This window comes from Myotis myotis, unplaced genomic scaffold (genome assembly GCF_014108235.1).
Source record: "Myotis myotis isolate mMyoMyo1 unplaced genomic scaffold, mMyoMyo1.p scaffold_m19_p_3, whole genome shotgun sequence".
Taxonomy (NCBI): Eukaryota; Metazoa; Chordata; class Mammalia; order Chiroptera; family Vespertilionidae; genus Myotis; species Myotis myotis.
The window spans coordinates 84,988,067-85,015,089 of NW_023416335.1; the positions used below are offsets into that span (position 1 = coordinate 84,988,067).

Consider the following 27,023-nt stretch of genomic DNA (forward strand, 5'->3'; position numbering starts at 1 on the left):
TCTGGTAAATCCACTCAGTAATAATATAGAATGAACTATGGCTATACATAACAACATAAATGAATCAAATACATTAAGCTAAGTACAAGAAGCCAGACTCAGAATACTACACACTGTATGATCCCATTTATGTGACATTCTGTAAAAGACAAAACTTAGAGAACAGATCAATAGCTGCCTGGAGTAAAGGATTAGGAGAGATCAATTATTCTTAAAAGTAGAGTCTCTTCTAAATAAAGCTTCTGGTTAATCGGACCTTCTCTAGAAATAGAAACTGTTAAGTGGCTTAGGAAGCCAAGTTCTACTAAACTAATGCTTTCCTTCTCCTCCTCTCTCCCCTCCTCATCCTGTGTTTTCTCTTACATGAATGATGACACCACCAAGCTGGGGTTATCCTAGGGTTCTTTCTCTCCCTCCGTTCACCTCTGACTCCAAGGCCTATGCTTCCTACTTCCTAAGTACGTTGTGTGAGTGCTTCTCTCATCTCCACCGCTATGTTCCTTGCCACGCCCGCGTCATCTCTTGTCTGAATCACTGGGCCAGTTTCCCAGCTGAGTCTCCCTGAGTCCTGCCTGAACCCTCCCTCCTACTTCCTAAGGAAGCTGAACTTCAGTCCGAAGTGCTGAAGAAGGTGCTGAGGAGCCAAGGTTGCTGGCAATGGAGAGAAGAGGCTGAAGTGCAGCTTTAGGTAGGAAGTAAACGTGAGAAGCCTGTGTTTTGGGGTGGGGGAGGTGGGGAAGAAGGGGAGGGGAAGAGAAAGGCTGTGTGTCTGCAAGAATAGCAGTTTAGAGTTTGTAACTTCCCCTGGATGGACCAAGGCATTGCTCATCCTTCACAGTGGCTTCTGGAAGCAAATATGCCACAATTACCCTGTCACTAGGTTATACCCTTACCTCATTCTCTTTACTATGCAATTGCTTTTCCATAGAAACTTTAGTTGTTTTTCAGCATGTCACTGTATTTGTAGGGAAACAGAATCAGACAATATAAGATGCAGGTAAAATTGTTGCTCATAAGAGCATTAATATTTGACAGCGTATAAAGTGATGAGGGACAATAGCGGTTACCCATATAGGAGAAGGGGCTTATTATTTATGCAAGCACAGAGTACCATGCCCTGTGGCAAGTTCCTGTGTATAAATTATTGCAGATGATACTACATATGCACATACAATAACCCTATGAAGACGGTAATCTTGTCTCCTATTACAGATGAGGAATATGAGACCCTAAAAGCTTAAGTGACATGCCCAAGCTCTCAGCTAGCAAGTGGTACATTCAGGATTTAGCACCAGGTCTACTTGACCTAAATACCATGATCTTTCCATCATGCCCCCACATCCTTCTTTCCTGAACTGGCACATTCCCTGTAGCTTGATGCTTCATTTCTTTTCATCTAGAACGCCTTTGTGGCTGACCACACCCAGGAAGGCCCATCCAAATTTCCAAGGCCACCACAAATGGCCCCTTCTCTGTATAGCCTGCTTCCGTCCCAAACAGAAAACACGTGAAACCCCTCTCAGAAAAACTGTTCTTGTCTTTGTACAGGCCTATTTGTGTACTTAGTGTATTCCCAATAATAAAATGCAGACCTCCTGAAAGCCATAGATTTTCTATGTACATGAAGATATCCTGTAGTTTTTGATTTGAATACCTGTTCTAAATTGGTTGAACAGGTCAAAAGTTGGTAAATGAGGCTAACAGAAATGTGTATATGAAGTTAAGTAATGGATTAGTTGATTATTCACATTTTTATTAAATTTTTCTTACTATAAAATAAATATCAAGTTCATCCAATACATATTAGTATTATGAAATTCACATGCTTCCTTTCAGGCACATATTAAAATCATCAATACCCATATGCAGAAATCATTCTGAAAAATAGAAGAAAGGAACTGCATTCATGAATAAGTTTGAAATTAATTTTTCAATTGCAAAAAATCAGTTTTAAGACATTTGATAGTCATCTTCTTGCATAATATTTTCTTCTAATACTTTTTTCTAAAACTTATATTTACCTTACTATATGACAAACTCAAAGACTCATGGAATATTAGGGTTAGAAAGGGACCTAAATATATTTCAGTCCAATTCTTTTATTTTGCAGTTGAAATAGAGGTTTAGTGATGTGGAATGTCAGCTTGGTCACACAGCTTGATAGTGCTGGAGATAAGATTAGAACTTTCTTTTTCCAAAATTAAACTCCAAACTCTTGGGAACAGAGCTGGTGGCTTACTTTAATATTCATTCAAAACTTCCGTAACAGAACCCCAATTTTATTTAGGGGTTACACACAACCTTGAAAAGCCATTTCTCAGACTTCCTTGTAGCCAGATGTGGCCATATGACTACGCTTCAGCCAGTCAGATGCAAGGGTAAGTAAGTGTGTGGACTTTTAGGAAGTCTTCCTAAAAGGAAGTGGGTACTCTATTCTCTTTTTTCTTCTTCCTTCTGTCACCAGGAATGCAAACATGATGGCTCTAGTTCAGGTAGCCAGAGGGGTCCTGAGGATGAGGACCACACCTTGGGGCTAGAATGAGCCTGAGTCACTGATTACCTCAGGGAGTCACCTTGAAACAACCTTTTGTTTGTTTGTTTGTTGTTTGTTTTTTATTAATCCTTACCTGAGGATATTTCCCCATTGATTTTTAGAGACAGTGGAAGGAAGGGGGAGAGATAGAGAGAGAAAGACATCAATTGGTTGCCTCCTGCATGTGCCCAGATTGGGGATGGAGGCAAGAGATCGAGCCTGCAACCCATCGAGCCTGCAACCCAAGTACATGCCCTTGACTGGAAGTGAACCTGGGACTCTTAGTCTGTGAGCTGACCTTCAGTCCACTGAGCCAAACTGGTGAGGGCAAGACAGTTCATTTTTTTAATCTTGTTTTATAAACTATAAATAAATAAATAAATAAATAAATAAATAAATAAATAAATAAATAAATCTCTACATTACTTAGTCCATTATTATTTTGTATTTTTCAGTTATATTCAGCCAAACATAACTAACTCATCTCACTCCCCAATCCCACTCCCATATTACCATTCCTTTCTTATATAGTAAATGGCAACTTCATTGCACCAACTGCTCAGGCCAAATTGGAGTCAATATTAATGACTTGTTTCCTTTCAAACCCCACAACCATCCCACCTGTAACTCTCATCAAGTCGTCCTTCACAATGGTCGCAGACCTGTCTGTCTCTCACCACCTTCACGGCTACCACACAGCATTCCCCACCAACCACTGTGCCCAGCCATCTTGTGCACTTTACTATCCCCTGACTCTACCAGACATGCACCCCTCTGGTCTTAGAGTCCTGTTTTTTGGAATTCCTCCCCCAAATATCCACGTATTCTCTCCCTGACCTCATTCCGGCCTCTGGCCAAACCTCACCTTATCAGGGACGTCTTTCCTGACCACCCTCTATAAAATAGAGCCCCACCCCCTTATCTGCTTCTCCTTCACAGAACTTACCATCACACAATGTGTACACAATGTGTACTTAGATCCATTGTCTCTCTCCCCACTAGAGGTAGTTTTACTACTCTGAGCTGCTTGCCATCCCTGTGAACATGTGTTGAATATGTGCTGATAACAACAATAAACCAGCTTTGTCTTATAGTTAATTAAGAAGATCTAAAAGGGTAATATGGGGTTTAGCTAATGGCAACCATGGAAGATTGAAAAATTCATAAGAAGAACAATAGACATCACTATGCCATGCCAATTTATAAGAACCAAACATCCTTTCACAGCAACCTGAAAAAGACAAAGCCTTTTCTTACTCTTCTCACGTGACCCCTTCAGTGCGAACCCAGGTGGGTGGTGGGTGCCAAACTGACCACTGATCGCCTAGTGCTGAACACAGCCGTCTTCTCAGAACACTCCAGCTTTATGAAACTTTCTGGCTACTTAAAACATCCTATATAATAAAAGGCTAATAGGCAAATCAACTGAACAGAGGAATGACAGGTCAGTGTGGGGTGGGGCTGGCCAGCCAAGGCGGGTGCCAGCAAGCAGAGGGAGGGGACGGTGAACGGGGATCAGGAGGGCTGCGGTGGCAGTGGTAGGGGGGCTATGGGAGGGGCAGGGCAGGCCGTTCACCAGCTGGCACCATCCCACAATCAGGGTGCAGGTTGCCTATGGTGGAGGGAGGCCAGGCTGAGGGAATCCCCCCCCCCTCCCGCCCCCCCCCCCCGAGTGCACAAATTTCCATGCACCGGGCCTGTAGTGAACAAATAAAAGTGCACTAAAACAGGTTTATCTTTTCATTTGCAGACAGTTTACTTCTTTTGAAAGTTAGGAAGTTCTCAGTTGGACAAGTAAACTTAAATAAGAAATCTTTTCAGTACACTTTAGCATAAATAGGTCTTAATCTTGACACATTTTTGGAAATACTGTATTATTAATATTTGTTTGCATGCGGAAAAGAAGCAAGGCCTGAGAGAACATCACAGTCCCCATTTTCAAGGAAGACCAAGAAGTCAAGTCTATCTTCTCCTAACAAATAATAGGCTGAAATTTCCAAAAGGAAAACCAGCAAGCTATTTCTAAGATTTCATTCAAAAATATATACTTCTCTTGCCCTGGCTTGGTGGCACAGTTGGTTGGAGCATCGTCCCATACACCAAAAGGTTACGGGTTTGATTTCCACTCAGGGCGCATACCTAGGTTGAGGTTTGATCCCCCTATTGGGGCATGTGTGGGAAGCAACCGATTGATGTTTCTCACATTGATCTTTCTCTTTCCCTTTCTCTCCCTCTAAAATAAACACACACACACACACACACACACACACACACACACACACACACACAACATCCTCAGGTGAGGATTTAAAAAATTATATGTATTTTTTTTATATAAATCACTCTACATTTCAAGGAATTGTTGTTTCAAACTGCTAAAATATTTTTTATTTGGGAAAACATACAGCTCTGTAAAACTTAAGAGCCAGCTCTGAAGATAGATTTCCCTGCATCTGATTCCCATATCCACTAGCATCTCACTTCTCGCCTCCGGCTCCTCTTCCAGAAAACGGAGGGAAACTTCACAACAGCCCTGGAAGACAGGTGGCTATTAAAGATAATGTGTGTGGAGTGTGGAGCGCAGAGCCCAGCACCTCTTGGGAGCTCAGTAAATGGCTGCGGTTATCTTTCCATAAGCAATGGTCTACAGAAGCCCACTGAAGCCATCAACACTTTTAAACATAATCTATAAAAATAACTGATTTTTAAAGAACATTGGAAAATACCAAAAGATATGAATAAAAAAATCTCCCACCAGTACCATGAATAAAACCTCCAGACAAAAAGAGAAGTCCTGTGAACTGTAGACATTTTCCCTCTAACAACTTTGAAATAGTGACCTCTGCTGGCCAGTGGAAAACATGAGCTTTTCAATCAACTCTTCCTCGCTTGAGCTTGGTCCCTGTCCCTGGAACAAAAAGAGACCAGCACCGCAAGGGACTGAAATCATCATAAGGGTTGCCACCATGTAACTGGGATGTTAACAAAATTAAAGGCTGACCTTTCCATTTGCTTACCCTCCCAAAAGATTATTTTTTTTCAAACCCCCTGGTCTCCTATTTTTTAAAGTGTCATAATTGCATGCAAATGTTATAGCTGAAAAACAATGCAAGAGCATATTTTCCATAAATACCCAAAAGCAGAAGTGGAGACAAATGTGTACAAAACAGAGGGAAAAATCAGAATGTGTCATTAAGAATATTACAACAAAAGGAGGAAAAAATCATTGGGAACATGTGTCTGATTCAGGTGGGGTAAACAGCTACAAAGAAGGCTTTCTAAAACCCTGCAAACCTCTTACAGGTATGGCCCAGAAATCTAATTAGGAAGCAGCCACTATCCTTTTCTTCAGGCGAAATATGCTTGATGCTCAAGAGTCTATTCGCCAGGGCATTTGGATGTGAAATACGTATTTAGATGTAACATACATTCCCATCTCTTAAGGTGTGAAGTAAAACTCAAGGTTTCAAACTGGCAGCCATAGAACCATATAGTTTGGTTTGGCACTAGCTGTATTTTTAAAAAAAAAAAAAAATTCATTTCTGAGACTTTAAAAATGGAAATTTCAGCTGGCTGGTGTGGCTTAGTGCCGGGGTCCAACCCCAGCGGGTCCAGGGGTCCCCAAAGGTGTGGACAGAGTTGGCGAAGAAGGAATGACATGGAGACAGCATTCAGTTGATCAGCAGCCTAGCCAGGATCTCTAGCCAGGATCTCCAGCCAAGTTCTGGTCTGGATCTCCAGCGAAGTTCTGCTAGGTTCTCCAGCCAGGTTCTCCAGGTTCTCCAGGTTCTCCAGCCAGGTTCTGTAGCCAGGTTCTAGTCAGGTTCTCTTGCCATGTTCTATAGTCAGGTTCAGTAGCCATGTTCCCTCGCTAGGTTCTCCAGCCAGGTTCTGTCCAGGTTCTCCAGCCAGGTTCAGTCACCAGGTTCTAGTCAGGTTCTCTTGCCAATTTCTGTAGTCAGGTTCAGTCCAGGATCTTTTGCCATGTTCTCTCGCTAAGTTCTGTCTCTAGGTTCTGAGGCCAGTTTCTGTCCAGGAACTTTTGCCATGTTCTCTCCAGCGAAGTTCTTCTGTCTCTAGAGAACGTTCTGTGTAGGTTCTGTGCCTAGGTTCTGTCTCTCTTGGTTCTGTGTTCTAAGTTCTGTATTCTAAGTTCTGTCTTATTACATCTGTATTTATACCAGTTGATTCAATCTTATCAATCTCTATTACAAAGGTTAGGGCATTTCTTATCTTCATTCCAGGGAGTAAAGATTATGTAGCTTAAGCATGATTGTTCGTAGTTAAAGTGATTAATTACCCACCTGGCACTAGTTAAGAGGTTTTATTCCCTCCCTAACTTCAGGGGAAAATCCCTACCTGGGGAAACAACCTTTCTCAGAGACCTTGGTTAAAACACATAGTGCCAAGAAGGTTAGCAAACATTTTAAGAACAGTATGCCATATATGCCAGGTCCCTTGAAACAGCAAAGATGGACCGGCTCCCGGCAGCTTAGTGATTGAGCATTGACCTATGAACCAAGAGGTCATGGTTCAATTCTCGGTAGGGGCACATGCCCGGGTTGTGGGCTCCATCCCTAGTCGGAGGACATGCAGGAGGCTTCCAATCAGTGATTGTCTCTCATCATTGATGTTTCTATCTCTTTCTCCCTCTCCCTTCCTCTCTGAAATCAATAAAAATTATTTAAATTTTTTTTAAAAATGGAGATTTCACATCAAAATCTGAATTTCTGCCTTCTTATAAACAAATGGAGGAGACTAGCCATCCCATGCCAGCATTCTCCCATGGCAACAATCAGCAGGGCCAACAGCAGCAGTCTTCCCTGAAAATGGGGCACATGCCCACCAGTTTGCTACCCTCCCCATCCTGGTGGCCTCATGCATCACATCACCTGCCTGACTTTTGTCAGTGCTTTAATATGAGATCCCCGGTTTCCAACAACGCTAAGGCACTAACTATGAGCTCAATTCAGTTCAGTTCAAACAAGTATCAACATGTACAAGGTACTTTAATAAGCAATGGGGATACGAAGAACAGACATGATCCCTGAACCTAAGGAACGCATAGATCACTGTTTCCGGCGAGAGCAAGTGAACGGAAAAGGTAGAGAAGTGGTAAAGACTAAAGGGATTAAGTTTGCTGTCTAGTTTTTGATATGATATTCAGCTAATTAATTAGTTAGTCTTTCTTCTTTTCTAATATATGCATTTAAGAATATAAACTTCTCTCTAAGCATGATGTTAGCTCTATCTCAAACGTTTCAACAGGTGTTTTTATTATAACTCGTTTAAAAACATGTTTTCCAATTCCCACCCATGTGATTACTTATTTGACCTTTGGGCTATTAAAAGTTTTTTAATTTCCAAATACATGGAATGTTCTAATTATCATTTTAAATTGATCTCTACCTATTTGCCTTACAGCCAAAGATGCTCTAAATGATTTCAGTCTCTAAGCTGTTGAGACCTGCTTTGTGGACCGTCAGGTGGCTGGATTTGTAAATGTTCAATGTGAGTTGGAAGATAAAGCATCTTCTCCAGTTTTTAGGTGCACTGTTCCTTGTGTGTCCACCAGGTCACATTTGCTGATCATGTCATTCTAATATTTTACATTTTACCTGATTTCTAAAATCAGCTTGTTGCCCTAGCTGGTTTGGCTCAGTGGATAGAGTGTCAGCCTGCAGACCAAAGGGTCCCAGGTTTGATTTTGGTTAAGGTCACGTACCTCGGTTGCAGACTCCTCCCCAGCCTGGACTCTGGTCTGGGTTCATGCAGGAGGCAACCAATCGATGTGCTTCTCTCACATCAATATTTCTCTCTGTCTTTCCCTCTCTCTTCCACTCTCTCTGAAAACCAATGGAAAAATATCCTCGGATGAGGATTAAAAAATAATAACAAATTAAATTAAATCATTAAAAAATAAGAAAATTGGCTTGTTCTATCAGTTACTGAGACAGATGTGTCAAATATCTATAATAATAAAGGCATAATATGCTAATTAGACCAGAAGACCTTCCATATGAAGCCAGGCTTCAAGGGAAGCCCGGGTCCCAGGTGCTGGAGGGAGGCTGGTGTGGGCAGCCAGGGAAAGGAAGGCCTACTCTTGCAGAAATTTCGTGCATCAGGCCTCTAGTCCTATCTAATAAAAGAGGAACATGGTAATTAGCCGTAACTTTGCTACCCTTCCCATTGGCTAATCAGGGCGATATGCAAATTAACTGCCAGCCAAGATGGCGGCCGGCAGCCAGGCAACTGACGTGAACAGGAGGCTTGCTTGCTCCAGTGACGGAGGAAGCCAACGTTCCCCGCCTGCAGCAGCCCAGCTCTGGGCTGTTCTCTAAGAAACATTGTTACAAATATAGAAGCTAAACAAAACCTGCTTTCAGTCAGCCAGGATCTCAGAGCTGGAGTCGCAACAAAGTTTCAAATACAGAAGGTAAACAAAGCACAGAAACCTGCTTTCAGCAGTCGAGGTCTGAGCTAAAGCCAGTTCTCAGCTCCAGTGACAGCCATAGAAGGTAAATAAATTCCAGAATTTAAAAAAAAGGAAAAAAGGAGAGGTTGGGAGGAGCTTCAGTCACCTGCCAGCCTGAAAATGGCCCTCAACCCCTCACCCAGACTGGCCAGGCACCCCAGTGGGGACCCCCACCCTGAAGGGGGTGTGACCAGCTGCAAACAGCCATCATCCCCTCACCCAGGCTGGCCAGGCACCCAAGCGGGACCCCCACCCTGATCCAGGACACCCTTCAGGGCAAACTAGCCGGCCCCCCACTCGTGCACCAGGCCTCTACCCTATATAGTAAAAGGGTAATATGCCTCCCAGCACAGGGATCAGCAGAGCCACGAGGCCTCCCAGCACCGGGATCAGCAGAACAGCAAAGGCCTCCCAGCACCAGGATCAGCAGAGCAGAAAGGCCTCCCAGCACCGGGATCAGCAGAACAGCAAAGGCCTCCCAGCACCAGGATCAGCAGAGCAGCAAAGGCCTCCCAGCACCAGGATCAGCAGAGCCGCAAGGCCTCACTGCCCCTGTGTCAAGCGGAGCCGCGAGGCCTCCCAGCACCGGGAACAGCGGAGCAGTGAGGCCTCCTAGCACTGGGATCAGCAGAGCCGCGAGGCCTCCTGGCCCCTGGAGCAGCGTGACAGGGGGCAGCGCCCAAACCCCCTGATCGCCCTGTGGCTCTGTATGTGACAGGGGGCGGGGCCACAACCTCCCTATCCGCCCTACTCGGTTCCTGAAAGGGGAAGGCGCCCCAACCCCCTGATTGGCCCTGCTCTGTGTGACACAGGGTAGGAGCCCCAACCCCCCTGATGGGCCTGCTCTGTGTGTGACAGGGGGCAGCGCCCCAACCCCCTGATCTGCCCTGCTCTGTGCATGACAGGGGGTGGCGCCGCAACCTCCCATCAACCCTGCCTTGAGTGTGACAGGGGCGGCGCCCCAACCCCCCAATTGGCCCTACCCTGAGCGTGACTGAGGGTGGCATCGCAATCTCCCGATCCGCCCTGCTCTGTGCATGACAGGGGGCGGTGCCCCAACTCCCCAATCGGCCTTGTTCTGAGCCAGACCAGGGGTTGCGGGGCAGGCACCTAGGGATTGGGCCTGCCCTCTGCCACCCGGGAGTGGGCCTAAGCCAGCAGTTCGTTATCTCCCGAGGGGTCCCAGACTGTGAGAGGGCACAAGTGGGGCTGAGGGCACACCCCCTTCAGGGTGGGGGTCCCCACTGGGGTGCCTGGCCAGTCTGTGTGAGGAGCTGAGGGCCATTTTCAGGCTGGCGGGTGACTGAAGCTCCTCCCAATTTTTGTGCACTGGGCCTCTAGTCTATATATATAAAAAGCCAGTGACCGGAACACGGTAACAACCAGAATGATTTGTTGCTATGATGCCCACTGTGGCCAGCAAACAGGCCCAATCAGGGGGTGGGGCCAGCCAGCCAACCTCCTGCAGCCTCTCCCCCGAGGCTGCCCCACCCCAGATCATCCCCGCCGCCCACACCAATCAGGGGCAGGGCTGGCCTGCCAACTGCCTGCAGCCCCTCCCCCCAGCTGGCCTGGCCCTGATCTAACCTCAATTGTGGTGGGCTGGTGGCCAACCTCCCACTGTCTCCTCCTCCCAACAGGCCTGGCTGCGATCTGCCAGACCCCACTCATGCACAAATTCATGCACTGGGCCTCTAGTCTTTATATAACTGTAGCTTTGTCTATTTCTCCTTGTAACTAGTTCTATCAGCTTATGTTCTATGTGTTTTTTCTTTTCTTTTTTTTTTAATATATTTTTATTGATTAAGATATTACATATGTGTCCTTGTCCCCACGTTACCCTCTACCCCCCCCTCCGCTCATGCCCTCAAACCCCCCCCCCCCCCGTTGTCCGTGTCCATTAGTTAGGCCTATATGCCTGCATGTAAGTCCTTTGGTTGATCTTTCCCTCTTACCCCCACCCTCCCCTACCCTCCCTCCAAAGCCCGACAGTCCAATCAATGCCTCTCCGTCTCTGGATCAGTCCTTGTTCATCAGTTTATGTTGTTCATTATATTCCACAAATGAGTGAGATCATGTGGTATTTATCCACTCTCCAGTTCCATCCATGCTGTGGCAAATGGTAAGAGTTCCTTTTTCTTCTTCCTCTTCTTAAAGAATACCTTTCAGCATTTCATATAATGCTGGTTTGGTGGTGATGAACTCCTTTAGCTTTTTCTTACCCGTGAAGCTCTTTCTATGACCTTCTATTCTGAATGATAGCTTTGCTGGATAAAGTAATCTTGGTTGCAGGTTCATGCTATTCATCACTTTGAATATTTCTTGCCACTCCCTTCTGGCCTGCATGGTTTCTGTTGAGAAATCAGCTGACAGTCGTATGGGTACTCCCTTGTAGGTAACTGACTGTCTTTCTCTTGCTACTTTTAAGATTCTCTCTTTGTCTTTTGCTCTTGGCATTTTAATTATGATGTGTCTTGGTGTGGTCCTCTTTGGGTTCCTTTTGTTTGGGGTTCTCTGCGCTTCCTGGACTTGGAAGTCTATTTCTTTCACCAGGTGGGGGAAGTTTTCTGTCATTATTTCTTCAAATAGGTTTTCAATATCTTGCCCTCTCTCTTCTTCTGGTACCCCTATAATTCTGATGTTGGTATGCTTGAAGTTGTCCCAGAGGCTCCTTACACTATCTTCATATTTTTGGAATCTCTTTTCTTTTTTCTTTTTCAGTTGGGTATTTTTTGTTTCTTTGTATTTCAAATCTTTGACTTGATTTTTGGGATCCTCTTGTCTGCTGTTGGATCTCCGTAGATTATTCTTTATTTCAGTCAGTGTATGCTTAATTTCTAGTTGGTCCTTTTTCATGTCCTCCATGGTCTCACTATACTTATTGAGGGACTCATTAAATTTATCAGCGGTTTCCATAAAATTCTTGAAAAACCTTATAAACGTGGCCTTGAACTCTATATCCAGTCGTTTGCTTTCCTCCATTTCTGCCATTTGTGACCTGTTTCTTTGTCTCCGCATTTTGGCTGCTTCCCTGTGTTGATAGAGTGGCTTTGTGTGCTAGGTGTCCTGTAGGGCCCAGTGGCTCAGCCTCCCCAATTACCTGAGGTGGACACTCTTGGTGCACCCCCTTGTGGGCTTTGTGCACAGTCTTGTTGTAGATATGCCTTGGTTGTTGTAGGATCACTGGGAGGAATTGACCTCCAGGGCAATTGGCAGCGAGAATCAGCTGTGTCTGCAGTGGGAGAACTTCTGTGCTGGAGACACCCTTCTGGGGCAAGACTTGCTTCAGTGGGGCTTTGGTGCTCACTGAGACTGCACCCTGAGTGTGTCCCTTATGGATCTGAGGAGTTGTGATCTGGATGGTTCCCCTCTGACCACTGGGTACAGTGGCTCTTGGATCTAAGGAGGTGCTAATTTAGCCTCTGCCTGAGGTTACACAACAGGAACTATGAAGAGAACTGCAGATTCCCCTTCCTTTTTTTTGGAGTTTGGAAGTGCCCTGATGATGCTCAGCTGTGTAGCAATGCAAGCCGCTGTGGGGCCTTGGGCCTTCTCTTGGAAGCTCTGGGTCTATCTGGCCCGGCTGCGGTTAGGTAATTACAGGTTGCAAATGGCCGGGGCATTCATATGCAAAAGCCTCTGCCGCAGCCTGGGCGGGGCGGGGTCTCAAGAAATCAAAGGGCGGAGAAAGCAGCTATGGCGGAGCCTCAGCCCCGCCCTAAGGAGTCGCGAGTCCCAGTGTCCCTGCAATGGCTGCAAGCACCTCTGAGGGAAAGCCGCTCTCAAGCTCGCCCGCTGCCAGACAGTCCAGTATCTCCCCGTATGAGTCCTGGGTCCCCAGAGACTTCCCGGAACCGGATTTCAGAGCCGTGGGGAGCTTGTGTCTCCCTCTGGATTCAAAAAGACAGCCGCGTCCTCAGGTGCCAGACCCTTTCCGCGCGTGAGCCCCCGTACCTCTGCACTCCACCTCCGCAGCTCCTCCCGCTCGCAGTGTGCTTTTCTTTCCTTCTAGTTGTAGAATTTACACTCAGCCAGCCCTCCTGTAGTTCTGGATGATGTCTACCTTGTGTTTTTGATGCATTTATCGATTGTTGTGGGAAGCAGCAATTTCCCGGTGTTTATCTATGCCGCCATCTTAGTTTCTCCCTATGTGTTTTTTCTTAAGATATAACATACATAAAGTACATAAAACTTACATATACATTTTAATGAATTTTATGTAAATACCCACACAATCCAAATCAAGATCTATTCCTTTTCCAGCACTTCAGGCTTCCTATGCCCTTCCAAGTCAGTATGCTGCCCCTCTCCCCAATCTAGTTTTTTCGACTGAGGGTAATAACATTAAGTTTTGCCTGTTCCTGAAATGTATATAAATGCAATAATACAGTATATATTCTTTTTGAAAAATATATATTTTATTGATTTTTTTACAGAGAGGAAGGGAGAGGGATAGAGAGTTAGAAACATTGATGAGAGAGAAACATCGATCAGCTGCCTCCTGCACACTCCCCACAGGGTATGTGCCCGCAACTAAGGTACATGCCTTTGACCAGAATCGAACCTGGGACCTTTCAGTCTGCAGGCCAACGCTCTATTCACTGAGCCAAACTGGTCAGGGCCAGTATATATTCTTTTGTGTCTGGCTTCTTTTACTTAATATTATGTCTATGAGCTTTATTCCTACTGCTGCACATAGCAGTAGTTCATTATTTTGATTGCTATATAAACTTACATTGTAAAAGTTTAGCACAGTTTATTAATCCATGCTACTACTGATGGACATTTGAATTATCTCCAGTTTGGGGGGTTAACCAAAAAAGAGGTTTGGGCTGTAGCAAAGAATAAAAGCATTTATTTGAGCAAAAATAAATGCATTCCGGAAGTCACAAATTCAAGTAGCTACCAAATTGTGCTCTGAAGAGAACAAAGAAAGACAGGGTTTTATAGAGAAGACATTTACAAGTGTGGTCCCCATTATGGTCCTTCATCAAATGAAGGATCCTGGCTGGGTTAAGAGGGAATGATTAGTTACAAAATGCAAATGGGAGAGGTGAAAACTAAAGGAGGGAGTAAAGTCCATGTGTGTCCATTTTTTTTCTTGCAGCAGTTGTTCTATGATGTTTATGGCTGGGCATTGAGCTGAATTTAGCAGCAGGCCAACAACTTAGCAACTCTGAGAACTGAGGCACAAGGTGCGCACAGGCCCCGCTGCCTCCTGACTTTATTTTGAATGACTCTCTTAGCAATGCTTATTTTATTTTATTCTCCCCATTACCAGGGGCTATTGTGAAAAATCCTTCCATAAGCATCCTTATAAACATGACTTTTTTTTTGTTTTTGTTTTTTTATTTATTGCTTAAAGTATTACAAAGGGTATTACATATGTGTCCATTTTATCCCCCCGCCCTAGACAGTCCCCTAGCCTCCCCTATCCCCCAGTGTCTTATGTCCATTGGTTATGCTTATATGCATGCATACAAGTCCTTTAGTTGATCTCTTACCCCCCTACCTCCTGCCACCCAACCCTCCCCGGCCTTCCCGCTGCAGTTTGACAATCTGTTTGAGGCAGCTCTGCCTCTGTATCTATTATTGTTCAAAAGTATATAATGGTCTCTATTATCCATGAATGAGTGAGATCATGTGGTATTTTTCCTTCATTGACTGGCTTATTTCACTTAGCATAATGCTCTCCAGTTACATCCATGCCGTTGCAAATGGTAAGAGTTCCTTCCTTTTTAGAGCAGCATAGTATTCCATCGTGTAGATGTTCCACAGTTTTCTAATCCATTCATCTACTGATGGGCACTTAGGCTGTTTCCAGATCTTAACTATGGTGAATTGTGCTGCTATGAACATAGGGGTGCATATATCCTTTCAGATTGGTGTTTCTGGTTTCTTGGGATATAGTCCTAGAAGTGGAATCACAGGGTCAAATGGGAGTTCCATTTTCAGTTTTTTGAGGAAACCCCATACTGTCTTCCATAGTGGCTGCACCAGTCTGCATTCCCACCAGCAGTGCACGAGTGTTCCTTTTTCTCCACATCCTCTCCAGCACTTGTCGTTTGTTGATTTGTTGATGATAGCCAGTCTGACAGGTGTGATATGGTACCTCATTGTTGTTTTGATTTGCATCTCTCGGATGATTAGTGACTTTGAGCATGTTTTCATATGTCTCTTGGCTTTCTGAATGTCCTCTTTTGAAAGGTGTCTATTTAGGTCCTTTGTCCATTTTTTGATTGGATCGTTTATCTTCCTTTTGTTAAGTTGTATGAGTTCCCTATAAATTTTGGAGATTAGGTGCCTATCAGATATGACATTGGCAAATATGTTTTCCCACACAGTGGGTTTTCTCATTGTTTTGTTGATGGTTTCTTTTGGTGTGCAGAAGCTTTTTATTTTGATGTAGTCCCATTTGTTCATTTTATCTTTAGTTTCAAGTGCCCTAGGAGCTGTATCAGTGAAGAAATTGCTTCGGCATATGTCTGAGATTTTGTTGCCTTTGGATTCTTCTAGAATTTTTATGGTTTCCTGTCATACATTTAAGTCCTTAATCCATTTTGAGTTTATTTTTGTGTATGGTGTAAGTTGGTGGTCTAGTTTCATTTTCTTGCATTATCTGTCCAATTTTCCCAACACCATTTATTGAAGAGACTATCTTGGCTCCATTGTATGTTCTTGCCTCCTTTGTCAAATATTATTTGAGCATATTGGTTTGGGCCGCTTTCTGGGCTCTCTATTCTATTCCATTGATCTATATGCCTATTCTTGTGACAGTACCAGGCAGTTTTGAGAACAGTGGCTTTGTAATACAACTTGATATCTGGTATTGAGATCCCACCTACATTGGTCTTTTTCAGGATTGCTGCAGCTATTCGGGGTCTTTTTTTATTCCAGATGAATTTTTGGAGAGTTCGTTCTAGATCTCTGAAGTATGACGTTGGTATTTTAATGGAAATTGCGTTGAATTTATAGATTGCTTTGGGTAGTATGGACATGTTAATGATATTGATTCTACCAATCCATGAACACGGTATGTTCTTCCAACTGTTTATGTCTTCCTCTATCTCTTTTTTCAATGTCCTGTAGTTTTCTGAGTAGAGGTCTTTTACCTCTTTAGTTAAGTTTATTCCTAGGTAGCTTCATTTTTTTGGTTCGATGGTAAACGGGATTGTTTTTATAATCTCTCTTTCTGAAAGTTCACTATTGGTGTATAGAAATGCCTCAGATTTCTTGGGGTTAATTTTGTATCCTGCTACATTTCCAAATTCATGTATTAAGTCTAGTATGTTTTTGATGGAGTCTCTAGGGTTTTGTTTGTATAATATCATGTCGTCTGCAAATAAGGACAGTTTAACTTCCTCTTTTCCAATTTGGATGCCTTTTATTTCTTCTTCTTGCTGAATTGCAATGGCTAACACTTCCAGTACTATGTTGAACAGGAATGGTGAGAGGGGACATCCCTGTCTTGTTCCTGTTCTTAGGGGAAATGGTGTTAGTTTTTGTCCATTGAGTATGATGTTGGCTGTGGGCCTGTCATATGTGGCTTTTATTATGTTGAGGTATGATCCTTCTACTCCCACCTTGCTGAGAGCTTTTATCAAAAATAGGTGTTGGATTTTGTCAAATGCTTTTTCTGCATCAATTGATATGACCATGTGGTTTTTTTCTTTCAGTTTGTTTATGTGATGTATCACGTTTATTGATTTGCGGATATTGTACCATCCTTGCATCCCTGGGATAAATCCTACTTGGTCATGGTGTATGATCTTTCTGATGTACTGCTGGATCCGATTTGCTAAGATTTAGTTGAGGATTTTGGCATCTATGTTCATGAGGGATATTGGCCTGTAATTCTCTTTCATTGTGTTGTCTTTACCTGGTTTTGGTATTAGGGTGATGCTGGCTTCATAGAATGAGCTTGGAAGTGTTCCTTCCTCTTGAATTTTTTGTAGTAGTCTGAGGAGGATAGGTTTTAGTTCTTCCTTGAATGTTTGGTAAAACTCCCCTGTGAAGCCGTCTGGTCCTGGGCTTTTGTTTGCTGGAAGCTTTTTGATGACTGCTTCAATTTCTTCCATAGTTATTGGCCTGTTGAGATTATTAGATTCTTCCTGATTGAGTGTTGGAATGTTGTATTTTTCTAGGAATTTGTCCATTTCCTCCAGGTTGTCTAGTTTGTTGGAGTAGAGCTGTCCATAGTATTTTTTAACAATCATTTGTATTTCTGTGGGGTCTATTGTTATTTCGCCTCTATCGTTTCTGATTTTGTTTATTTGGGTCCTCTCTCTTTGCTTCTTGGTGAGTCTGGCTAGAGGTTTGTCAATCTTGTTTATCCTTTCAAAGAACCAGCTCTTTGTTTCATTGATATTCTGTGTTGTTTTTTTGGTCTCTATGTCATTTATTTCTGCTCTAATCTTTATTATCTCCTTCCTTCTGCTCACTCTGGGCTTTTCTTGTTGCTCTCTTTCCGGTTCTTTGAGTTGTAGAGTTAGATGATTTACTACCATTTTTTCTTGTTTTTTGAGATAGGCCTGTAGAGCTATAAACTTCCCTCTCAGGACTGCTTTCATTGCATCCCATAGGTTTTGGATTGTTGTGTTTTCATTGTCATTAGTTTCCAGGATGTTTTGAATTTCTTCTTTGATTTCATTGGTAACCCAATCAATATTTAATAGCATGCTATTCAGCTTCCAGGTGTTTGAGTATTTTGCGTTGTTTTTATTGTAGTTTATTTCTAATATTATGCCATCGTGGTCTGCGAAGTTGCTTTTTATGATTTCAATCTTCTTGAATTTGGGGATACTTTGCTTGTGACCCAATATATGGTCTATTTGTGAATATGTCTTATGAGCACATGAGTAGAATGTATATTCCATGGCATTGGGGTCAAGTGTTCTGAAGATGTCTATTAAGTCCATCTGATCTAGTGAGTCATTTAGGATTGCTGTATCTTTGCTGATTGTTTGTCCAGAGGACTTATCCAGTGCTGTCAGTGGTGTATTAAAGTCCCCTACTATGATTGTATTGTTGTCGATCTCTCCTTTGATATCTTCCAGGAGTTTTTTTATGAATTTGGGTGCTCCTGCATTGGGTGCATATATGTTTACCAGGGTTATATCTTCTTGTTGTATTGATCCCTTTAGTATTATGAAGTGGCCTTCCTTATCTCTTGTTATGGCCTTCACTTTGAGGTCTATTTTGTCCGATATAAGTATTGCTACCCCAGCTTTCTTTTCCTTTCCATTTGCCTGAAAGGTGTTTTTCCATCCTTTCACTTTCAGTCTGTGTGAGTCCCTTCTAATGAGGTGGGTTTCTTGTAGACAGAAGATGTATGGATCATGTTTTTTTATCTATTCAGCCACTCTATGTCTTTTGTTTGGAGCATTTAGTCCATTTACGTTTAAAGTTATTATTGAAAGGTACTTGTTTGTAGCCATTTCTTTTTTTGTGTGGCTGTTTTCTTTCTGAGCTTTTTATTTCTTATTTTTATACCAGTCCCTTTAGCATTCCTTGCATTGCTGGCTTGGTGGTGATAAACTCCCTTAGCCTTTTTTTGTCCGTGAAGCTTCTTATTTCCCCTTCAAGTTTGAATGATAGCCTTGCTGGATAGAGTATTCTTGGATTCAGTCCTTTGCTTTGCATCACTTTGTAAATTTCTGTCCATTCTTTTCTGGCCTGATGTGTTTCTGTTGAGAAATCATTTGACAATCTAATGGGAGATCCCTTGTATGTAACTTTCCGTCTCTCTCTTGCAGCCTGTAAGATTCTCTCTTTGTCCTGAACATTTGCCATGGTAATTATGATGTGTCTTGGTGTGGGTCTTTTCGGGTTCACCTTGTTTGGGACTCTCTGGGCTTGTGTGACTTTTTTCTTCCCCACCTCAGGGATGTTTTCTGATATTATTTCTTCTAATAGGTTTTCTAATCCTTGTTCATCCTTCTGTTGTTCTGGTACCCCTATTATTCGTATGTTGTTTCGTTTCATGTTGTCCCAAAGCTCCCTTAGGCTCTCCTCCTGTCTTTTAATTTTTTTCTCCAATTGCAGTACATTTTGGGTGTGTTTTGCTTCCTTGTCTTCTAATTCACTAATTTGGTCCTCCGCTTCTCCTAGTCTGCTGTTGATACTTTCAATGGAGTTTTTCATTGCAGCTATATCACTCTTCATTTCTTCTTGGGTCTTACTTAAGTTGTTGATTTTTTCATCTGTTTCTTCTAGCTTCTTCCATATGTTATCGATTTTTTCATCTGTTTCTTCTTGCTTCTTGCAGAGGTTGTCGATTTTTTCCTCCATCTTGTTTATGCACTCTAGGACCCTTATTCTGAATTCTTTTTCTGTCATGTTGCATGCCTCTGTATTACTTAGCTGCTTTTCTGAAGAGTCCTCCTTCTCTTTCCTTTGGGGGTTTCTTTGTCTACCCATGTTTGATCTCACTGACATATCTAGACGTTGAGTCGTTCAGTGGTTGCTCCCTTGGTGGCAGTGACTCCTTGGTCTGTGGTTGCTCTTCGGGCGGTTGTAGTAGCAGTTGCTCTTCAGTTGGCAGCAGCTCCTCTGGTGGGTGCTGTTCACAGCTGTGGTGGCTCTTCTGGCTGGTGGGGTGAGGTTTCACGTACAGCTGCTGTTCCTCAGCAGAGGATGTGGTGCTCAGGAGGTTGCTGTTGCTTGGATCTGCTGGGTTGATTTAAAGGCACAAAATACAACACAACAAGGCACCACGTACCAGGCACTATACACATATATATTCACGATATTAATAACCCCATATAAAGGTGACCACCCGAATTAAGAGAATTAGGGGATAAGGAAGAAGGAAGAGAAAAAGATAAAAGAGAAAAAAGAAAAGAAAAGTAGGGACCAAAAAAAAGGAGTGCAAAAATGAAATTGGGAAAAAGGAGGGAGGATAATAAAAGTGAGAAAAGAAAAGAAAAGAAAAGAAAAAAAGAAAAAAAAGAGCAAAAAGAGAGAATGAAGTGGAAGAGGGGAAGAGACTTTTTATATGAGGAGAATACTCCTATAGAACAGCCATTAATCCCAACAAATTCCAGAAACAGCTCCCTGGAGATGAATGCAAACTAGAAACAACCAATAATATAATGATGAGAATAGAATGGAGAACACTAATTCCAAAATAAAATAAAGAGAAAATAAAATGGCACTTTAAAAAATGGTAAAATGGTAGCAGTAATAATACTGGTTAAAAATAAGAAGGTAGTAATTAAAAGGGTAAAATCAGGTTATTTAAAAATAACAAAAAAAAGAAAAAAAGAAAAGAAAAAAAGAAGAAGAAAAAAAAAAAAAAAAATTGGTTTCTTAGTTAAAAGGTGAAAAAAGAAAGAAAAAAAATTGCAGTAGTGAAGGCCCTTCGGTTCTTCTATTCTTCAGTGTGGCTCGCCTTAGACCTGCCAGGTATTCAGGAGAGTGTTGAGTTTCCCTGGGATACACTGTTCCTCTGTGTTGTAAACCACAGTCCTTATTTTAAAGCAGGCTGCATTTGTTTCCCAGACTGCCTTATTTTGTGTTTAGCAAAGAGTCAGTTTGTGGGTCAGCCTCTGGGTGGCAGTGTTCTGGGGATGGCCTCTGAGGCTATAGGGCCTCTCTGTCCAGTGGAAGTTCACTGCCCAGAGCTGGCTGCGTAATAGTTAGTTACCGGCACTGTGTTGTTGCTGGGATTGAAAATCCCTCTATAGGCCAGACCCTGTTAACTCCCAGGGACTGATCAGGTTATTTTAATCCTTGATCTCATACAGGGTGGAATCTGGGTGTGGCTGTGCTCCTTGCCTGGGGGCTGGGGGGAGGAGTCTCACTCTCCGGAGAGAATGGCTGCCCCAGTCCTGGGCTCAGGGGTGTCTCAGCACTCAATTCGCTGCCACCTCTCCCGGCCCCCCTTCTCTCCTCAGTCTCTCCCCAGATTCCACTCCTCCCCACACTCTCCCTCTCTTCAGCACAGGTGATTGTCTGTATCCGAAATGTCCCATGAACAGGATTCAGTGAAAACAAACAAACAAACGCCGGCGGCGGAAACGGGGAAGGCTTGGTTTCTGTAAGCTTCTTCTCTTACCAGGACTGCATGGTCTAGTCAGCTCTTCAGGCTGCCCCCTTTAGGCTCAGTCCTCTGTGATCACAGAACCCAGCTCTCAATTCCCACGGTGGCGCCAGGAATCCCACGGTTCTCCTTTCCCCCGTCAGGGGCTGTGCCTGTCCCAAGGGACGCGGCTGTCTGCCACGCGGTCTCCCTCCGACTCTCTGGGCTCAGAGGTCTGGCAAACTTTCCTGCCCAAATCCCTGTTTTTTTTTACCTTTCCAGGGGAGTTCTGCTCTTCCCGGCTGCAAACCGTCTCACCAGCTGAGCAATTTCGCCAATTTGGGGTGGATGTTATTAGTTTCAGCTGCTCACTCCATTTGCTCTGGGACACGACCTGGGACGCATCTGCCTATATCGCCGCCATCTTCCGTCCTCCAACATGACTTTTGATGAATAATACATACACGCATTTCTCCTGGCATATGCCAATCAGTGGAGTTAATAGGTTCTAGGGCAGACATATGTTTAGCTTTAGTCGATATTTTCCATTTGTTTACTCCTTCCAGCAATTACGTAAGAATATTAGTTGCCCACAACTAAAATTTCAGCCTTCATTTTTCACCCTCCATTTTTCAGCCTTCATTTTTCACCCTTCTGATGAGTGTGTAGTGGTATCTCAATACAGCTTAAATTTGTATTTCCCTAATAACTAATGGTGTTGCTTACCTACCTTCTCTTATAAGCCATTTGAATACCCTCCTTTTGTGCATAGTGGTTTAACCTACTTTTTGAGGCTATGCTATTAGGTGCATTAACATTTAGAACTGTGTCTTTCTCATGAGCTGGATCTTTCATTATTTTGAAGTGCCTCTCTTTATCTCTAATAAGGCTCTTTTGCCTTAAAGTATACTTTATCAAAAAAACAAAAAAAACACATACACAAAAAACCCCCACAGCTATGCCAGCTTTCTTTGAGTGTTTGCATGTTTATCTTTTCCTATTCTTGTCGACATATATATCCTTATGTTTTAGATGTGGCGCCTGTTAATAGCAAACAATTGGATTTTGTTTATTATTTAGTTTAATGATCTTTACTTTTTTATTAGAACACTTAGTCCATTGATATTTAATGTAACTACTGATATGTTTGGGTTTATATCTACATCTTACTAAGTGTATTTTCTTTGTCTTGCCTATTCCAGATTTATTTTTCCCTTCTACATGAAGTTTTTTTTAGATCAACTTTTTATTTCCTCCTCTCCCTGTCTTAGCTTGAAATTTTACTGTTCTTTTAGTGGTTACCCGTAAGTTACAATGCGCGTCTTTAATATATCAGAATTTATGTTGGCACTTTCACTATTCCCAGAAAATGTAAACACCTTAGATATTTTAACTCTTATATATTGATTTATATGCCATTGTGTTATATACTTTAATTCTCTCCATATTAAAAAGCCCACCAGACATTACAGTTTCATAAGTTAGTATTTATATTTTTAAATATTTTTTAATTGATTTCAGAAGGGAGAAGGAGAGAGATAGAAACATCAATGATGAGAGAGAATCATTGATCAGCTTCTCCTGCACACCCCACACTGGGGACTAATCCTGCAACCAGGGCATGTGCTCTGACCAGGAATCAAACCGTGATTTCTTAGTTTGTCAGTTAATGTGACATTCAACTACTTAGCTATGCCAGCAGAGCCATATTTACCTTTTTTTGTTGTTCTTAATTTCTTCCTACTTTTCTGATTGTTCTTCCTTTCTCTCTCTGAAAAAACTACCTTTATAAATTGTTTCCTTTATTGTAACCTAGTAATGAAATCTCACAGCTTTTGTTTTTCTGATTTTTTTTTTTTATTTCTCCACCATTTTTGCAAATTACTGCTGGGTATGGAATTCTAGGTTAGTAGATTTCTTTCAGCACTTTAAACTTTTCATTCCATTGTCTTAAATTGTTTTTGTTGAGAAGTTAGCTGTCTAGTCATTGTTCATTTGAAAGTGCCCTTTTCCCTCCCCTGGCTACTTTAAAGACATTGTCTTTGTTTTTCAGAACGTTTACTATGATGTACATCAGTGTGTAATCTCTTTATTCGTCTGTTAGGATGCATAGAGATTTTTCAATCTGTGACTTGATAGCTCATCAATTGTAGAAAATCCTCTGCTATTAAATCTTCAAAATTGCTTATACCCTAATTTGTCTATGAGTCTGCTTATTATTTTCCTAATTATAGTAACAAAAATAGAAACCAATTAAAAACCCAAATATCAGTGTTATGCTAAAATTATGCTAGCCTTCTGAAGATAATAAATATTATGCAGGCAAAAAATTATCATTAGTTCAGGACAGCCCTAGCATTAGTTAAGAGCAGACACTAGTTAAGGATAAGTAGATACTCACTTACATAGAAACATACTCATGATATATTTTTATGTTACAGAAAGGTTAAATGGCATGCAGACAGATAACCCCACTTGTGTTATGCATTCACATTTGTAAGGAGAAAAGTGAAGAGTCAGATCAGGGTCACATTATGATTTTGTTGGGCCTGAGGCCATTTTGCCTTTGTGGGCTTCTTTTGCCCCCCAAAATATTAAAACTTATATTTTATAACTATATTGGTACAAAGACAAATATATTAATGCTATATATTAAAACATTTTCTGTGTCCAAAAAGTTATTTTCCTTTCCTTCTGATTTTGTTATTTTTATTGAAGTATACTTGATTTATAATATCATATTAGTTTCAGTTATATGACATAGTGATTTGATATTTATATATATTAAATCACCACAATAAGTCTAGTTACCTCTGTCAACATATAAAGTATTAATGACTGTAATTAGAACATTCTCAGGGTCCCTAAAGTCTTGTGGGCAACGGACTCCCCTGTACTTAGTGGAAAAGTCAGCCCTGTCATGAAAACCTGTAATTGCAACTATGTTCTTTTAACAGGGTTTCCAGTGCACGTGTCTGTGAGTGCAAAGCAGAGGGCAAGAAGATGACCATTTAGCTCTTCATCCTATGGTGAAAAACAAATTCTCTCTCCACCATCCAGAATGCCTGATGCTGCTGGAAGATAGAGTTAAACTTGCATTTTGCCTCTAGGACAGTGGTTCTCAACCTCCCTAATGCCTCGACCCTTTAATACAGTTCTTCATGTTGTGGTGACCCCTAACCATAAAATTATTTTCGTTGCTACTTCATAACTAATTTTGCTAATGTTATGAATCATAATGTAAATATCTGATATGCAGGATGTATTTTCATTGTTACAAAATGAACATAATTAAAGCATAGTGATTAATCACAAAAACAATATGTAATTATATATGTGTTTTCCGATGGTCTTAGGCAACCCCTGTGAAAGGGTCATTCGACCCCCAAAGGGGTCGCGACCCACAGGTTGAGAACCGCTGCTCTAGGACATTCAGGCCAGACTTTTCCTGGCTGAACCATACCCAAATCCTGTGGCCCTGATGCTGGCTAAGAAATAACATCCAACAGCATTTGTCAGAATTTGAGTGTATATATTAAATTTCCTATATAATAAAAGGCTAATATGCAAATAGACCAAACAGTGGAACAACCGAAACAACCGAACAGCCAGTTGCTATGACATGTTTGATGCTTCTATGACTCTGGTTCCATTTTGGTTCCTCAGTTTATGTTGTTTATTATATTCCACAAATGAGTGGGATCATGTGATGTTTATCTTTCTCCGACTGGCTTATTTCGCTTAGCATAATGCTCTCCAGTTCTATCCATGCTGTTGCAAATGGTAAGAATTCCTTCTTTTTTACAGCAGCATAGTATTCTATTGTGTAGATGTACCACAGTTTTTTTAATTCACTCATCTGCTGATGGGCACTTAGGCTGTTTCCAAATCTTAGCTATTGTAAATTGTGCTGCTATGAATATAGGGGTGCATATATCCTTTCTGATAGGTGTTTCTGGTTTCTTGGGATATGTTCCTAGAAGTGGGATCACTGGGTCAAATGGGAGTTCTGTGCTGGGCTGCATATCTGGCGCTTTGGCCAGACGGGTCGTGCTGTGCTGTCTGTTCCTAAAACACATAGATAGGAAGGTACTGACATCCAGCCAGGCCTTGAGATATGTTCTCATGGCCCCTTCCCAGCATGCTGTACTCTCTGTTCCTAGAACACATAGATAGGAAGGTAGTCACTGTAATGATGCTGTACTGTGTCGGGAACTAAGGTTTTGTAACTTTGTAGTTTTTGCAAATAAAAACGCTGTAACTCCTGTAGTCTGCACTGCAGTTCAGCCTCTGCTTCGGCAGGATGCTGTAAATGTAGTAGCTGGCCATGGAAGTCGGTGCTGCGGTTCAGCCTTTGCTTCAGCAGGGTGCTGTAACTGTAGTCAGCTGGCCAGCTTAATAAAGGCTCTTAAATTTAAATTCTGAGTCGGTGGTCTATCTCGCTGAGTGAACCCATAACAGTTCCATTTTTAATTTTTTGAGGAAAATCCATACTGTTTTCTACAGTGGCTGCATCAGTCAGCATTCCCACCAGCAGTGCATGAGGGTTTCTTTTTCTCCACATCCTCACCAGCACTTGTCATTTGTTGATTTGTTGATGATAGCCATTCTGACAGGTGTGCAATGGTATCTCATAGTTGTTTTGATTTGCATCTCTCAGATGATTAGTGACTTTGAGCATGTTTTCATATGTCCTTTGGCCTTCTGTATGTCCTCTTTTGAAAAGTGTCTATTTAGGTCCTTTGCCCATTTTTTTATTGGATTTTTTATCTTCCTTGTGTTAAGTTGTATGAGTTCCCTATAAATGTTGGAGATTAAACCCTTATCAGAGATAGCATTAGCAAATATGTTCTCCCATGCATTGGGCTTTCTTTTTATTTTGTTGATGGTTTCTTTTGCTGTAATGAAGCTTTTTATTTTGATGAATTCCCATTTGTTTATTTTCTCCTTAGTTTCCATTGCCCTAGGAACTGTGTCGGTAAATATATTGCTGCGACGTATGTCTGCAATTTTGCTGCCTATGGATTCTTCTTAGATTTTTATGGTTTCCCGTCTTACATTTAAGTCCTTTAACCATTTTGAGTTTATTTTTGTGTATGATGTAAGTTGGTGGTCTAGTTTAGTTTTTTTGCATATATCTGTCCAATTTTCCCAACACCATTTATTGAAGAGACTGTCTTGACTCCATTGTATGTTCTTGCCTCCTTTGTCAAATATTAATTGAGTATAATGGCTTGGGCCAATTTCTGGGTTCTCTGTTCTGTTCCATTGGTCTATATGTCTGTTCTTATGTCAGTATCAGGCAGTTTTGAGAACAGTGGCTTTGCAGTATTGCTTTATATCTGGTACTATGATCCCTCCAACTTTGTTCTTCTTTCTCAATATTGCTGCAGCTATTCAGAGTCTTTTTTTGTTCCAGATGAATTTTTGGAGCGTTTGTTCTAGGTTTTGAAGTATGCCATTGGTATTTTAATGAGGATTGCATTGAATCTATAGATTGCTTTGGGTAGTATGGACATTTTAAAGATGTGGATTCTACCAATCCATGAACAAGGTATATTCTTTCATTTGTTTATATAGACAGCATATCTCTTTTTTCAGTGTCCTGTAATTTTCTGAATACAGGTCCTTTACCTCCTTGGTTAAATTTATTCCTAGGTATCTTAAAATTTTTTTTGCAATGGTAATGAGATTATTTTTAGTTTCTCTTTTTGTGAGTTCATTATTGGTGTATAAAAAAAGCCATAGATTTCTGGGTAGTAATTTTGTATTCTGCTACATTGCCAGATTCATTTATTAATTCTAGTAGTTTTTTGGTGGAGTCTTTAGGGTTTTCTATGTACAATATCATGTCATCTGTGAAGTTTTACTTCTTCTTTTCCAATTTGAATGCCTTTTATTTCTTCTTCTTGTCTGATCATTATGGCTAGCACTTCCAGTGTTATATTGAACAGGAGTGATGTAAGTGGGCATCCCTGTCTTGTTCCCATTCT

At 41.9% G+C, this 27,023-nt stretch overlaps 1 long non-coding RNA gene across 2 annotated transcripts; it reads left to right on the plus strand.

Annotated features, from left to right (window-relative positions):
• Positions 1-603: 603 nt before the first annotated feature.
• LOC118652015 lies at positions 604-24,207 on the plus strand. 2 transcript variants are annotated; one of them, XR_004966405.1, is made up of 4 exons: positions 610-688; positions 2,288-2,378; positions 7,958-8,044; positions 23,988-24,207. It is a non-coding gene; the product is annotated as an uncharacterized LOC118652015 (long non-coding RNA). The 2 variants fall into 2 exon arrangements; XR_004966406.1 differs by lacking the exon at positions 2,288-2,378 and having other exon boundaries at positions 604-688.
• The last annotated feature ends 2,816 nt before the right edge of the window (positions 24,208-27,023 follow it).